Source organism: Uloborus diversus, chromosome 4 (genome assembly GCF_026930045.1).
Source record: "Uloborus diversus isolate 005 chromosome 4, Udiv.v.3.1, whole genome shotgun sequence".
Lineage (NCBI taxonomy): Eukaryota > Metazoa > Arthropoda > Arachnida > Araneae > Uloboridae > Uloborus > Uloborus diversus.
Genome location: NC_072734.1, coordinates 88,432,409 through 88,448,991, shown reverse-complemented (window position 1 = coordinate 88,448,991; position 16,583 = coordinate 88,432,409). Strand labels below are relative to the sequence as shown.

The following is a 16,583-nucleotide window of genomic DNA, read 5'->3' as shown; positions in this document are numbered from 1 at the left end:
GCGCTTTTTCTCGATTTCGAATGGGGTGGGTGTCTTGTCTTTAAATTTAGGTTGTTTACCTTGAATTTTCAAAAAATGCCCAAGTGGATATTTTTCTAATACAATTTCAACTTTGAAGTAGAAGAGAAGTTTGAAATGAAGCAACTGCAATGCGGACTATCTTATATTGTTCAGCATTACTAAATGTAGTCCTCTCCATTGTATCTGTATAAAGTGGCACGAGTTGCCACTGGTCTGGTGGTATATTCCCCAGGATATTTTTTGAAAAATAGATGTAAAAATCTGTATTTTGAGGCCTTATATGGGATAATTGAGGCTACAAAAATAAGAAGAAAAATGGGCAAACAAAGTCTTTTAAAAGTAATGCATTCTTTTGTAAATCAAGATCAATCAAAATAAAAATTGCTTGCTCGACAAATCGTTGACATTAATCGACAGAGAGGAGAAAAGGGAAGCACATCGTCATTTGCTCATACAGTGAAACCTGTGTAAGTTGACCACTCGCGGTGCAGTACTTTGGCGGTCAACTTAGACAGGTGGTCAACTTATAAAGGGTGGTAATACTTTTTTTTTTTGTCATTTCTTGCACTATGTATTCATTTTTTGAGGAATTCACCCTTACTCTTTCTGTTCAAATCATTTTCATTGTTTAATATTATTGAAAGTGAAACAATAATTAAAAATACTATTCAAATAATTTTGTTAGTTTTTCCTTGTTTTTAACTATATTAGACACTTTAGTTTTAGAAATTCCTTATATGCCAGCTAATATTCTCTGGCTTTTTCCATTTTCACTTAATTTTAATATTTCATACTTTTTATTAAAATCAAGTTCAGCTAATTTTCTTTTTGAAGCCTTTTTATGTAAAACTTATAGCATGAAGAGCAACAAGCTCGACTCTCCCAGTTCATAAAGGCAAAATCAAAATGTCCTATCTCTTAATCCCTTGCACCAGAAACATGTAACTTTACTCATTAGCAAGCCCAGATCGGCGTACCCACAGTGCGAGAGGCCCGCGTCCTTAAAGGGGCTGACGGCCCTAGAAATTGAAGAAAAAATAGAAAAAAAAAAAAACTAGTACTAAGACTTATTCACTTTACTAAGAGACACTGCTGGCATGTAGGTATGGGCCCTACATATTTTGTTGCAGGGGAATCAAAATGTATAGATCCGGGCCTGCTCTTTTTAGCACAGTTCCTGTGTTGTCACAACAATTGCAACTGAAAGAAAAGACTTTGAACTTTACTACTGACGCCTATTTTCATTGAACAGAGTACAAAAAGCTATCTCAAATAGAACAACAAATGAAAAGCAAGTTTGGAGAATAAAGAGCAGCGTTAAGCTTTATGCTGCTGTTAGCTTTACAGTATAAAAATTGTATAAAACGGTTTAAAAGAAATGGTATAAGATTCAGAAAATAAGAACGAAAGAGTAATTTGATTTTGGCCAATTAGAGAATTCATACTTTATTTTCTTGATAAGAGATAAAATTGAAGAACTTTTCAAGTAATTTCAAAAACTCTAGAACAGTTGAAATCATTTAAAGCACTTTATTTGCACTTTTCAGAAGTTGATTGCACAGTCTTACAAAATGATTAAAACTTTGCAAGATATACCAGTTTTAAGATAAAAATTAATGTAAAGAAACATTTCTCTCAAAGCAAATAATTTTTTTTTCAATCACAAGTAGTGCACAAAATGAAGCTGAGTAGAGTGTTGTTTTTTTTTCTCATGCTTAATATATTCATTAACAGTATACAGTAAAAGTAAGATACAAACAAGCAATAACAAAAGAACTTTCAAAGTACTGAATTCTGTATTAAATAAATGGCAAGATATGGAACATTATCAGTCATAAAAATTTATCTTGAAAAATATGCTACAAAAGTGCGGGAATCATGATTTTTTTCACTTTTTACTCAGGAATGTATCAAGAGCTGAATTGGGCACTTCTTCTTGGGTCTTGATAGATACCAGCCTAATCGGAAACTGGGGCCCGGCCCTTGGAAAGTCCCCAGCGGGTCATTCCATGTCAGTTCAACCACACCCCAACACCTACCATCTCAGATTTCAATGAAACTTCGTATACTTCTATGTTTCATAGTCCTAAGTAACCTCCTAAAGTATTTTTTCTCTATTAAAAATAGTTTTATTTTATGACCTTTCAAAGTTTTGAGATTTTGTGTTAGTTGTCATTCACAGTTCTCTCAGAATGAACTGCAGCTGTTTGCAAAAAAAATTATTTCTCAACAACTTAAGATAAAAAGTTTTTGAAAATTTTCACATTATACATTAAGAGTTCAAGCATTTTAGAAAAAAAATATATCAAATATCTAAATTTATATTCAGCAATTAAAAAAAATTAACAAACTGAAAATTTTAAAAAATTTTCAATAAAAAAAGATTTTTAAAATTTTAATTTTTTGGCATGAGGGTCTAAATTAAAATAATTTATATATATTTTTAAATGATCAGTAACATGTGTGCTAACATATAAACTGAAAATCTTTAGGGGACTTTGAGTGATTCTGCCCCCTTCCCCCCTTATTTGGATAAAAGAAAAAAAAATCGATCACAATCTTACAAAATTAGCTAATTACTAAATGCATCAAAGAAAATTTGAATAATGACATACATTAGTGTTTGACCCCAAATTTAAACATTTCAATACTCAAGATTTTTTTGAATTGAAAGTAGTTAAATAAATTATTAATAAACAATAAAAACAGGTTATCGCAAAATTCGAAATTTTCCTACAACAATTTATGCATACTAAAAATTACTGTTTAGTATGCATTAAGACAATATAGAAATTAAAAAAATAATCATCTAATTCTAATTTATAACTAGGCAATTAATATAAAGTATTACAAATCCTATAAATACCAGCTCATAGTTCTTAAATTCCTTCTACCTTATGTCTGTTTTCCTACTAAGAAGATTAGAAAAAACGTATGTCACTCTAATTGTTGTGTTGTGTGTAATCAGATCTAGGCCAAATACAAGTAAAAATTTGATATCTGTCCTGTAATGATTTCTCTAACCAATTGGGCAAAGAACGGACTAAAAGACAAATTCGAAGTTAGACACTTCTAGTTCGCAGAGCTTTTAACTTGTTTCATTAATCTAATATCAAACTGAAACATGGATTTGTTTTCCGCTTATCAAACAGATTACCCCAGAAAAGTTCAATTTCCCATGCCTTATCCAAAAGATTTTTCTGTATCCACCCCTGAAAGGCGGTATGTTGTTTAAAGTCACTTTTTATTTTACACAAATGATTTATAAACATTCTACTCTAAGTATTCCTGTTTAAATACAGCAAAACTTCAGTAACTGGACACACTGATAACCCCTGTAACTGGACATTTATTTTTCTTAGGGTTGGCCAAATGCCGAATTCAATGGCTGAAAATCTATCTAACTTGACACACATTTGCGAGAACCCCCTATCAGTCTGCACCCAATTGCTATTCTAGTTCAATTTTTGATACCAACATTCTTTCATATTAACTTTTTCTCAGAGTTTTAGAAAATCTTTTTTAGAGAATTCTATCTTTTGTCCAGGGGGAGTAAGCAACCACTCTGTGCTGTTAGTGCTATTCTAAAAGGGTAGGATAAAATATACCAAACTGTAGAGAAAGAAGGCACCATTGTACCTGTATTCTAAACAAGTGTGAGCAGGACTTTTTATCTTTAACAGACATGACTAACAAGAAGCTTTTATCTCTTTTCAACAATTATGTATTTATTCTTCACAATATATTCAAATTAATTATTGATTTTACTATATACTTTTCAAAGAAAGAAAACCAAAAGAATAGAAAATTCCTTTACTAAAATTAGTTTTCATAATGTGAATATTAAGCATCAGTAAGTAAGTGATACACACAGAAACTCTTTTGTCAAGTTATGGAGGTTCCGTTGTAATTTGAATTAGCACATTTTATACCAATTTCTTTTCTCTATTCTATTTATTTTCCCTTGCAAATACTAATTTGTTTTCTTATTCTCATTAAAAAAATATATAAAAATCCATTGAATATGAGAGATGCAATTTAATTCCTCATTTGATATGAAAATAGGGGGGAAGGTAATTTACTTTATTTAGAACATATTATTATTAAGCAATCAGGCTATTAACTTTTAAGGGGTGTTAACTGTAATTTCAAGAAATGAAAAGGATGAATTTGTTGCTGTACAGCAGTAACACTAAAATGAAAAACAGTTCCACTATAGCAATTTTTCTCAAACATAAGGGTGGCGGTAGGAGGGGGGATCCTGAAAGTGCTAGAAACTGCATGATTATGAATTGGTGTTAAGACTTAATTTTTGTTTTCCGTTGTCTTAACTAAAATGCAGTAATCTGTATGCAGATATTGTTGTCTGTAACTTTTAAATTTCATAATATCTTATTTTCAGAATGTCTATATTTTAAACAATTTTTAACTATTCAAATTTAAAAAAAAGCTTGAATATTAAACTTATATGTCTGACTTCAATATTAAACACACTTTATGTTAACTTTTTTTTTAAATAATTGTTGGGAACTCTGTTTTCAAAGACATAGAACAGCTTTTCTCTATGATACTTTCGTTTTTTCTGAAGAGGGGGGGGGGGGGGGCAGAATCCCTAAAAGACCCATAACTTTTTTCATAGGGGAAGTTAGGACACATACTTAAAACTGACCCTGATGTTAAAAATTTGACAAGGACTTTTTTCACCAAAAAAAAAAAAATCAAAATTTTTATTTTTCCATTTTTTTAAAAAAATTTTTAGTATAAACCAAGGTTATTATATTTTTATTAAAAATATTCAAAATCTTAGCATTTGTTATGAAAATTTCCAAAAAGGTAAATTTATTAGTTGCTAAGAAACAATTTTTCCCCATTAAACAACAGTTCAGTTTGAATGTCTTAAAAATGACAAAAAATGCAAAATCAAAAAATTTGATAAGTCTATAACATCAAAATACATTGAGATTGAAAGAAAAAAAAACTAAGGGGTTGCTTTTTACCACAAAATAAGGAAGCATACCAAGTTTCATCAAAATCTGAGGTGGTATGCGTTAAAATCCCATTTTTACGGTAGATTTGAGGTGGAACTACCCCATATTTTAAGTTATTTCACATGAAAAAGAAGCTTAGATTTTTTTTTACATTTGAGTTCAATGTTCAACACACTGTATATTTGAATTTTTGTCGTAATTGCTTACAATTCTGTTTTTAAGATTGTCTGTATGATGTTTCCTGCTTTTTTTTCAGAATGGGGGGGGGGGGGTAGAATCCCTCAAAGTCCCCTAATGTTTTTCATTGGATAAGTTAGAATACATATTCATGATCATTTTTTAAAAATAATATGATTTTTAAAGCTGACCCTCTTGTTGAAATTCAAAATTATATCAGCACCTTTTTTTGACAAAAAAAATTTAAAATTTTCACTTTTCTAATTTTTTAAAAATTTCTTATGTAAACTAAAACTATTAAGATATTTTGTATCAACATGTTCAAAGTCTTTACATTTTGTGCAAAAATTTTCAAAAAGATTATAGCATTAGTTACCAAGAAACAATTTTTTTTAATAAACAACATCTCAGTTTGAGTGTCTCAAAAATGATAAAAAATGCAAAATCGCCAGATTTCAAAAGGCTATAAAATCAAAACGAATTGATATTGAAAGAAAAAAATTAGGGGGTTGCTTATAATCATAAAGGGATAAAGTATACCAAGTTTTATCAAATTCCGAGACGGTGGGTGTTAAAATCTCATTTTTGTGGTTGATTTGACATGGAATGACCCCGGCTCGAAATTGGTTCAGTGTAAGTTTTATAAAAGTTTTGGGGGAGGAAAGCAGGGGGGAGAAGGGACACCTGTTAGCCTGGGCCCAAGTCTGAAGGAGGCCCAATATCTTTAAAACTATGGCTCAAAATAGGGGAAAACAATAAGGTGGGGGCCCGAAAAAGTCATTTGTGATGGACCTCAAAATTTCTGTACGCGCCCCTGGAGGAGGGCAGTTCTACCAAACTGACAAGGGCCCTGGACGAAACTGAACTGATTTGGGAAAGAGAGCAGGAAGTCCTAATTAAGGGTCTAAATTTCAAGTACGCTTTGCAGCTCATGAGAACAAAAATTGCTTTTTCTATATTTCTTCAAATTTTCACTTGTTTAATAATTACAAAATTAAGAATAAAAATTTCTATTTTCCTTTTCTGACATTAGAAATTTAAAAAAAAATAAAGCTTCTGTTTTACAGTTAAAAACATTTCGGGTTTCGGGGGAGGGGGGCAGGCCTGTTGCCCCTCCCTCCCTATGGATACGGCTCTGACGATGTCCAACATTTACTTTGAACCAATTTTCCTTAAAATTGCTTTACACCAACTCCAGGCAGGACCGTCCCAAGAGGGGGGCAAGCGGGGCAATTGCCCCAAGCGCCACGAAATGAGGGGGCGCCGCAAGGTGCTCCTCGTTTTGACGGAACACAACGACATTCACACGAAATGAGGGGCGCCTTATCCTATAAAATGCCCCGATTGCATAAAATTAGTGTCTCTCATTTCGTGTATCTTAGATAGACAGTCATAGACACACAAAATACAGAATCATTGCAATGATTCTCTATTTTTTCCTAGGGCACGAAAATACTCCTCTCTCTAAGTCTCCAAAACATTAGTTTTCTTTGTATCATTGAAGCAACTACAATTTCTGAGAATATAACTGTTTAGAATCAAACGAAAGGCACTTGTTCTTTGTCTAGTTCTCACCAAGTTTGTTTGAATTCTGCTTCTGCGTGCAGTGACATAACCAGAAAAAAGTTTTATGGGAGCACATTGAAAAAACAAAAGCAGAAAACTTTCTTTTTTTAAATCTGATAGGTAAAAAGGTTAAAAGGTGTCCGGTCAAAATTTTGAAGCTTTTAGTTTTAAAAACGCAATTTTAGCCTTAAAAACACGATTATAGGCCATATTTATTGACGTTTGGGTAAGGGAGGAAGCTCAGAAACTGTTTAAGAATGATTATTTTTTTAAATAGATTGAAATCAATTCCTTCTCCATCTGCAAATTTTTGAAATTGAAGTTTCAATAACACAACTTTAGATAAACTTTGAAGATTTTATTGATAGGAGGATCTGGAGCGTTTCCCAGGAGAATTGTTCAAAATTATGGTTCAAAAAATTTCAGCAATGTTTTACATTCAGGGGCTATTCCACTTAAATTTTTTTTAAGTGTTGTTTAAAAAACCCATTGTTTGTGATATTAAAGAAAGGCGGCATGGGGACCCTTGCACGAATTGGTAAGGCAATGTTCTAATATTAGGGCCAGTGATTTTTCAAAATTAGAGCTCCAAAAACTCAATTCTGGGCGATTTTCAAGGTTGTTGAGTATCTGTGGGCATCTTTCTAAAACGTACAAATATTTGATGCAAAAGAATAACATTTGGGTTTATAACATATATGAAAATTGGTATTAAGTAGGTACAAATAAAACCAAAAAACTCTTGAAAAGAATCATTGGATGAGTCCAGATCAAAATTTAATTTTGATGTAATTTACTTCGATAAATACATTTACTATTTATAAACAGCAACTTATTTACTCGTGTTCTTAGTTTGATCAATATGAATAACCAATTCAGTTTTAATTGTTTGTTTTTTTATCTAGTGAGATAGCATTTTACTAGATAAATATTTGGATTTGTAACATTTCCATTTTACGAAAAGTTTTTGGTGATTAATGTTTCACAAATAATAGAAACAGACTCGTTGCTTGTGTTTTAATTTGATTGTGCATAGCCCTCTGATTGTTCTGTTCATGAATATGAAAGAAATTCAAGTATGTATTATGCACTGAAGTTATGACTAACTTGATTTTTCTGTGTGTATAGAAGGGGGGGGGGAGCCAGGAAATTTTCGCCCCGGGTGCCGTCAGAGCTTCGGACTTTTTCGGATCTTAACTATCTTGATCAACTGCAGAAATTGCAGACAAAAAAATATTCTTATATAAACAGTCCTACTGTCTTCAAAATCTTGAGGGACAATCGAGTTTAGGAAAACTGAATACAGCAAGTTTTCTAGAAATTACACCAATTTTTCCCAAAACATGAAGGAAATGCAAATTTTGTTAGCTCTTAACAAAAAATATCACCCATCAAAAATTAAAAAGCTAAATTGAAAATGCAAAATAACAATAAAAATTGCACACAGGTACTTTGGTGTTTTAAAGAGCCCCTTGTTAAATGAAGAAGATGCAGGCTTGTTAATTAAAAAACTAGGCTCATTGCAATCTAAAAACACATGTCTGCAAAATGTATTGCTATCTTGCCCTTTTAAGGCATTTTTTTTTTTTTTGTTATAATTATTTTTTCTAGTGCTAGAACCTGTTTGTAAGTATTTGGCATAATGAATATATATATATATATATATATATATATATATAGGAGGTGGGGTACGTTGGACTGCGGGGCACATTGGACCGGTCTCAATTATTGTAATACTATTAGTATTTTTTATTTTATTTTATGACCAACAAATAGCACCTATGGTCCTACAAATCCCATAATAAAATCACATGGTACAGTTACATTGAACAAATTTTATTCCAGAAAGTGTTATTTCAGTATTCCTGAGTAATTTTCAGAAAACTAATTTTATTTTTTTTAAATAGTTTTCATCGAGATTGTGATAAAAAAATTGAACTCCTTTCTTAAATTAACTTCCTTTAGTTCATAATATTTGCCATTTTTTTCTTTTTTTTTTTTTTTTTTGTCAAAAAGAAAAAAATTATGACATCACTTTTCAGACCAAGAAGGTAGGTTGGTCCTGTCTTTGTGGGGCACATTGGACCAGACCAACCTATCCCACAAAATTTAAAAACTTTTTTTTCCTCTTAAATCTCAATAATTATAACAATATTCTATACATATATTTTTTTTATTTTTGAAAAATAATTGTGTACTAATGGTGAATGCTTATTTGCTGTTTTTAAATAAAGATGATTTATCAAAAAAATCAATTTAATATGTTATATTGATTTTTAAACTTAATATTTTTCACTCTACACACAACAGAGAATTAGGTTTACAAAGTTTAATAGTACTTATCACTAAAATTATAACAAACGTTGTTTAAGCTATGGGGCACTTTGGTCCACTTTACGAGGTTCCGTTAAAAAATTAATGTAAAAAAAGGTTATCAATTCAGACCTTCCAAAAAAAAAATCTGCGGGGTTGAGAAATGTTTGGTGAAGCTTATTGTTGTGTTGATCATTAAACATTTTAACGAGATAAAAAATGATAAGTAAAAAAGCTGACCAACGTGCCCCACCTCCCCTTATATTATACGTATAATCATTCCAAAAGCAAAAACTAATTAATATAGCAAATGCCTAACTTGTTATCTGCAGTTCTGCATTAATGGATAATTCATTTCCTTTCTGATTTTTGATTTGATAACTGATAATTATAGTAACATGTCATAATCTTGTATTTATCTTACATAAAAATACAAACCAAAGTTGCTGAAAATATCATTACAAATCAAGTGATTTTCTCTGCTATATCTTTTTTGTAACTGATAAACTATTTTATATTATCATTAAAACTGAGGAATAAACTTCTAACATTTTTTTTCCTCTTTAAGGACAAAGGATTATTAAATTTTGATTACAATGATTAATTTTAATTAGGTTCTTTTTAAACAATATTTAATATTTAATATGGTGTAAAATTTCAGAAATTAAAGTAACTGCAAAATTCCAAGTCGAAAACCACGTTAATAGAGAAAAGTAGGAAAGCATGATGATGCAGTTACAATTATTAATTCAATTAAAAAGTGAATGAATGTGATTAACATATTTTTAAAATTTAACCTCAAGGAAATTCACAAAAAGGCATGAACTAGTTTCAAAAATGTCACAAGAAATTTTTTAAACGAATCAATTTGAATAAGAGATGAAAGTTTTAAATGAAACTGGGCCCATTTGATAGTAAACATAATTCTTCAATTTAGATTAATAGTAAGAAATTATCATGAAATGTGGAAGTGAATTAATTAGATAATTTAGCTGAGGAGCAAATGTGAATATGCTGACATATAACGCCCATGCAAGGCGAATCGATCACAAGTATAAATATGTTTACAATATGTAAGAAATTAAAACAACTATTCAGTCAAATTTTCGTTAGCATGGCAACTGTATAATGCATTATTTAGGAAAAACATACCATTAAACAAATAATTTGGAATTTCGTTTCTAACTTCAGATCAGACGATCAGTAAAAAATACAGAGAGGAAATTTTAAGCTTGTTGTGTTGGAAAGTATGATTCAATCATATCTTCTATCAAATGTAAAACAACCATAAATGCTAAAACACAATAATTCCGAAAGAAATGTCAATATTGACAACAAACCATACGTAATATACTCCACACTCATTTCATCGCGATCATGTTATCATTCCGCAATGATTACACGATTACAGTTAAGACCTGACAAGTTTCCTTTTCCTTTTCGGAGTAAAAGAAGAGAGGAAAAGAAAACCGAAAGTAAAATATAAATTTGGAGTTGGGGCCGTGGTAGCCTGATCGGTAGGGCATTGGACTCGGGGCCGGAGGGGCTCGGGTTCGATCCCCGCTGGTCGAAGACCCACCGTCGTCATTAAAGGGGACTGGGCGACGTTAAATATGCTCGTGGTCTCAATGTCCTCCAAGTGAAACGATACCTCTGGGGGTGCTAGTTCCAGGTAGCTATTAGCTCTTGGACTAGTTCTAAATTCTCATTAACTGTTCGATCCGGTGATGGTGCTGCCATCTATCGGTATATAAAATAATGGAGGCAAGGCACTAGTATGCAGACCTCGACATAAAATACAGTTGAAGTCAGTTGTGACTCTTGAATAGAAAATAGAAAATTTGGAGTTCTACCGCCCCAGGCGATGCTTACAAGTATCACCCTCCACTTAATAATAATTATAAGAAAAAAGGAAAAGAAAACGTCTAACATATTTGCATGTGCAATTAAAATTGGAAAAAACAAGAGAAATCAAGCTTTACGCCAAGTTTGAGTCCCCCTACCCCACGAAGTTTAGCTAGTGTTTTAAAAATGCAGTTGACGGGTTTTGGTAGTTAGAAGGAGGTAAGGGGAGGACTTTTCGGTACCTCTTCCCTAAAGTTCTACATTTTGAAGCTTCATAAGGGGTAATTAGGATGACAGCACAGAAATATCAGGAGAAAATAGACAAACAAAAACATTTTAAAATATTGTATGTTTTTTTACTTTTGGTATAGTTAGTTTATGATCATTTCTCCCCTATCAACACCCAAATACAACACTATGAATTAAATGTGAAATAATCAAAAGTAAAAATGCCTTAAATGAAATGGTGTAGAGATTTTTTAGAAAATAGGTACCCAGCAAGCACACGAACATTGGTCCAACGTTATCATATTACTGGACCGGCGTCGGCATCTTACGTCGGAACGTACCTTAAAACGGTACGTCGGAAAACGGTTATCCAACGGTTGGTTATTGGTTAATTTCCAACGTTATTCTAATGTAAAATACAACTGTAAACTAACCATTTACAAACGTAATTTCGATGTAAAATACAACGTTCAACCAATGTTATTCCAATGTAAAATACAACAGTAAACTAACCATTTAAAAACGTAATTTCGATGCAAAAAGCAACACTTAACCAACATTTTCTAATGTTGTTCCAATGTAAAATACAACAGTAAACTAACACTTTCCAAACGTAATTTCGATGTAAAAAAAAACAACGCTTAACCTACATTTTCTAACGTTATTCCACTATGAATTCAAACGAATTCAAAGCATTCACAAAATTCTCCAGAAAACTAGTTACAGCATCTATCAAAAAAAAAAAAAAAAAAAACAGTTTGAATATGCGCAAAAATTTTAAGAATTTTGATCCATCGGAGCCCCCCCCCCCCCAAAAAAAAAGAGAAAATACCCCTAGAAACAACCTCCCCCTAAAAACCCCTGCCAAAACGAATTTGTAGAAAAAATTCAAGTAGTTTAAAACGAAAAAATCTGGGCCTGCAATACCCACAATGATTCCCAGCTAGCACACGAACATTCGGCCAACGTTAGCTTATTACGTTAGACTTATGTCGGTCTCTTACGTTAGAACATACGTTAAAGTGCACCGTCGGAAAACGGTTATCCAACGATTGGTTTCCAACGTTATCTCAACATTTTTCCAGCGCTGTTCCTACGTAAAATGCAACGGTGAACCAACCAATTCCAAACGTTATTCCAATGTAAATTACAACAGTTAAACAACACTTCTTAACATTATCCCAATATAAATTTCGACGCTTAACCAACAATTTTCCAACGTTAGCTGCAACGTTAGACTGATTATTTTCCGACGCTATTCTGATGAAAAATCAACATTTAAGTAACTATTTCCCAATGTTATTGAAATTTAATATGCGCCACCCTTATAGTGTGCTACCTCAGATTGCTTTCCGCCTATTTCATTTGAATTTTTTATTATTTTCCCTCATCAAATCAATATACTTTACCAAATATGTATCAAATCATTATTATTTTACAAGCGTAGAAATAGAAATACTAAAAATTAAAAAAATATGCTGAAGCATGGAAATTCTTATATGCTAAAATAAATTAAAATATAGTAGAGAAATAGTTGTATCATGTATAGTAGGGGAAGCCGGGGTAAAATGGACCACTTTTCTAAATTTCAAGTGTTTACTCTCAAAATTATGATTTTTTGAGTTTGAAAAAAAGCATGTATATTACCTATACAGTAGGCTTTATGTTACATTTAATAAAAAGCAGGTATTGTATAAACTTTTTTTAATATATATTTTTTAATACCAAGCGATAAAGTGGACCATCTTACCCCGTGTCCGGGGTAAAGTGGACCATGGCATGGGGTTAAATGGACCGCTAGTAAAAAAAATAAAAATAACTTAATTTAGTAATTTTTTCAGCAGTACAAAATATACAGTGTATTATTATTTGTTTAATTATTGCTTTAATTCATACAGATAATATTAACGAATATTAAAATTAGCGAATGATACACCAAATTGTTTTTGTGTAACTGAAAGTCTGCTATTTTCTTGAGGGTCTGGAAGTATCATTACTATGTCTTCAACATTTATAAGTGACTCGTCTACATTCTCAGGGAAAATGAAACCATTTTTGTCAGGTTTCTGTCGCATAAACCTGACGAGAACACAATCATCATCACTTTTGTCTAGTATTAGTCCAACAAAATGAACTACTGTTCTTTTTGTCAGAAATTTTACTAAAATGTATTTGCCAACTTTTAACTCGTTGTCAAAATCGGTATTAAGAGATGAAATAATTTCATCGTCACTAATTTCTGTATCACTATATGTGGACATATTTGCAGAATCACTTGAACTCTCAGATACATAAGTTTTCTTTTTTTTTGTTGGCTTTCCGCTTTCTCATCTTTTTCCGAAACTAGTATTTTTTCTAAGTCTTTCCTTGCTCTAATTAAAGCAGCGTTTTTTTGTTTCAATTTTTTCTGTTGTTTCTTTTCCGCTTCCTCTTCAATGCTAATTTTTACAGGTGTATCTGTCAAGATTTTTGATGCGCCTTTCTTTCTTTTATTTGTGGTCTTACGCATACTAGCTTTTGGCAAGGGGCGAAATTCAAACGGTGATATTATGTCTTGCTGACGATTTTCACTTACAAATTGTGGGGATGTATGTTGCTGATCAGCTGTGCTTGTGCTCGGTTGATCGATTTCACTTATTAGAGCCATTTCCAGTGCTGGTTGATCAGTCACGTATGCTGCGAGAAATTCAACATCATCAAATACATTTTCATTTAGTGGCCATATGCCTGTCACTTTAAAGCCTGATTGAATGTTTTTGATGGTAAGGGCCTGGGGATATGCTGTGCCAACAATCGATGAAATATCATAAATTGTCATTGGCTTTCCAGGATGACACAACATCCATGACTCACAAGCACTGTTATAGAATTTTTTAAAAGGGCCAAATACAGTTCGATCTAATGGTTGCATTTTGTGGCTTGTATGCGGATGAAGCGTCAGCATATGAATGCCATGTTTTTTGGCGAGATCAAGGACAGGAATGGATATGTGGCTTTCGTGATTGTCTAATAGCAGTAATGTGGGTCTTTCTTTGACACACTTGGCATATTTTATAAAATGCTGCATGTATAAAAAGAAAGTGTCAACGTTCATCCATCCAGATGGGTTTGCAGAACCTCCTGAACCTTCTGGAGCACCATGGAGCATATATTCTTTAAAATTAACTCTCGGAAATACGAGAAAGGGTGGAATCGCATTTCCTAAAGCATTTATTCCAACACAAAGTGTGACCAGTTGGCCTCGTTCTGCAGAAGTTACGGCCCCAATTTGTTTTACTCCTTTTTCCGCTAAAATTTTTGATGGAATATGGCATGTTGTCACCCCAGTTTCATCAATATTATAAATGTCCTGAGACTGAAATTGAAAACGTGAATAGAGGTTTTTCAAATTTTCGAAAAAGACAGCAACATTATGCCGATTGAAACTTGTTGCCCTAGATAAACTAGTGGATTCTGGCTGTCTAAGTGAAATTTTAGGGTGTCTTTTTCGAAAACCATATAACCATTCTACTCCTGCGATAGAATTTTTTTTCCACGACTCAGGAACAATCTTGTCATTAAATAATGCAAATTCATATGCTAATCTTCTTGTCATTGTTAGCGAAAGTCCATGGTGAATTCTTGCAGCATCTATTATGTACTTTTCTAACATATCTTCTTCTTCTTTTGAAAATATAAGCTTATGCGTATAATTCGGAGCAAAACTAATAGTTGACTCATTATTGCTATCTAATTCCTCTGACTTATGATTCTTATACTTTTGTATGTAACGCAAAAGAGTTGTTTTTGAAATTCCTGTCTCTTTGCAGACCGAACGAATGGATTTTTTTTCATCCAGAACACTTTTTACTGCCTGCTTCATATCATCACGTGACACAGTTCCTCTTTTGGTTTTCCTTGGTTTATTTCTTGGCATGGCTAAAATTTAAATAAAAATTAAATTTAAGTATGTCTGACATGAATGAACAATGAAAAATAAAATTAATTATAATTTCTACTGTGATAATAAAAATATAAAATATTGTAATATGAAAATAATTTAGTACATTTTTTTTTCTTTAGTTTATTATACTACATTAATCTGCGACTTGTTCTTATGTGACAATTTCAACTTTCTAAAATTATTTTTATCTCAATTTATCTATAAAATCCATGGATACTAACAATCTATTATTATTTGAAATTAACTATTGAATAATCGTTTGTTATACTTGTACATATATATATATATATATATTTTTATTAACGTATAATTCTCCAATTAAAGTAAAAGGATTAAAAATTGACAGAATGTTTACAAAATTTGAAAAAGAATCTCAAATAAAATGTTTGTTTATTTTCCTTTGAATTATGTATTCAGGATTAATTTTAAAATTTGAAAGTATAATGCAAAGTTAGCACTTCAGAAGTGTAGTAACACGAATCATTAATTAAAATTACTCATTAAAAATTAAATAAATTATTGATTCTTAATTCTATATATACTACTATCAAGAAAAACACATAGGATATAGAACTGAGGTAAAATGGACCATGGTCCATTTTACCCCAGTGCCTGGTGGTCCATTTTACCCCATGTGGATTTCTCATGAAAAATGCAAAAAAAAAGTAACAAATTTTATATTAAATTATTTTAATTACATTAAATGTACTAAAATATAATCTTACCTTTTTATTGCACAAAGTAATATCTTCCAAATCACAATTCTTGAATGATGAAAAAAGAAAATGTTTCAATGAAAAAAGTTACTTTTGACTACCACAAATCAATTTTCTGGAACAAAATGGCTAAATTGTCAGTTAAACACACTGTTGTAAGCTTATTTTCAACACTTCAGTGCTGCCATCTATGTATAAAAATGTGAAACATTTAAAAACATAAATAAATTAAGAAATGGGGGGTGGTCCATTTGACCCCGTGGTCCATTTTACCCCATCCTCCCCTACCTATAATTTATGTGACTTTTTGCCCTATTGTGACATCATAACCTTCCCAAGTAACACTGAAACGTTACGTCATCGTTACATCACGTTGCAATTAGTTGAAACATCGTTACCGTTTCCTACGCAACGTGATATCACGTTGCTTTATCGATTCGTTACAAAAAGCGTAATTTTGAAACGTTACATCACGTTGCAAATTTCTTAAATTTGTAACGTTGACAAACAGTTGCAAAAGAAACGTTACTTATCGTTACTTTTCGTTGCACCTTGCCTCGTCTTCGGCAACCTCCGAATCCTAGTGACCATTTTCAGTCAACAACTTCTGGCTTGCTATGCCGCCATTGTTTCCAGCTTCGCAATCGCGATCTCTCATCACTTTTAGCGGTAAGTACTTTGTATTATTGTCAGTGTATTATTGTTGATATACTTATTTAATTAAAAAAAACTGTTATTGCATATTTTTATGATGTTAATGAACTGCCGTTGATCGGAGTTTGAGTA

General features: G+C 31.8%; 1 protein-coding gene across 1 annotated transcript in view; it reads right to left on the bottom strand.

The window, feature by feature from the left end:
- The window catches only part of LOC129220697 (aftiphilin-like), a 37,973-nt gene extending 27,651 nt beyond the window's left edge, over positions 1-10,322 (bottom strand). Inside the window, exon 1 of the mRNA XM_054855127.1 lies at positions 10,218-10,322. The gene's annotated coding sequence lies outside the window, so the exon portion shown is untranslated. The remainder of the gene's footprint in view (positions 1-10,217) is intronic.
- Positions 10,323-16,583: the final 6,261 nt, after the last annotated feature.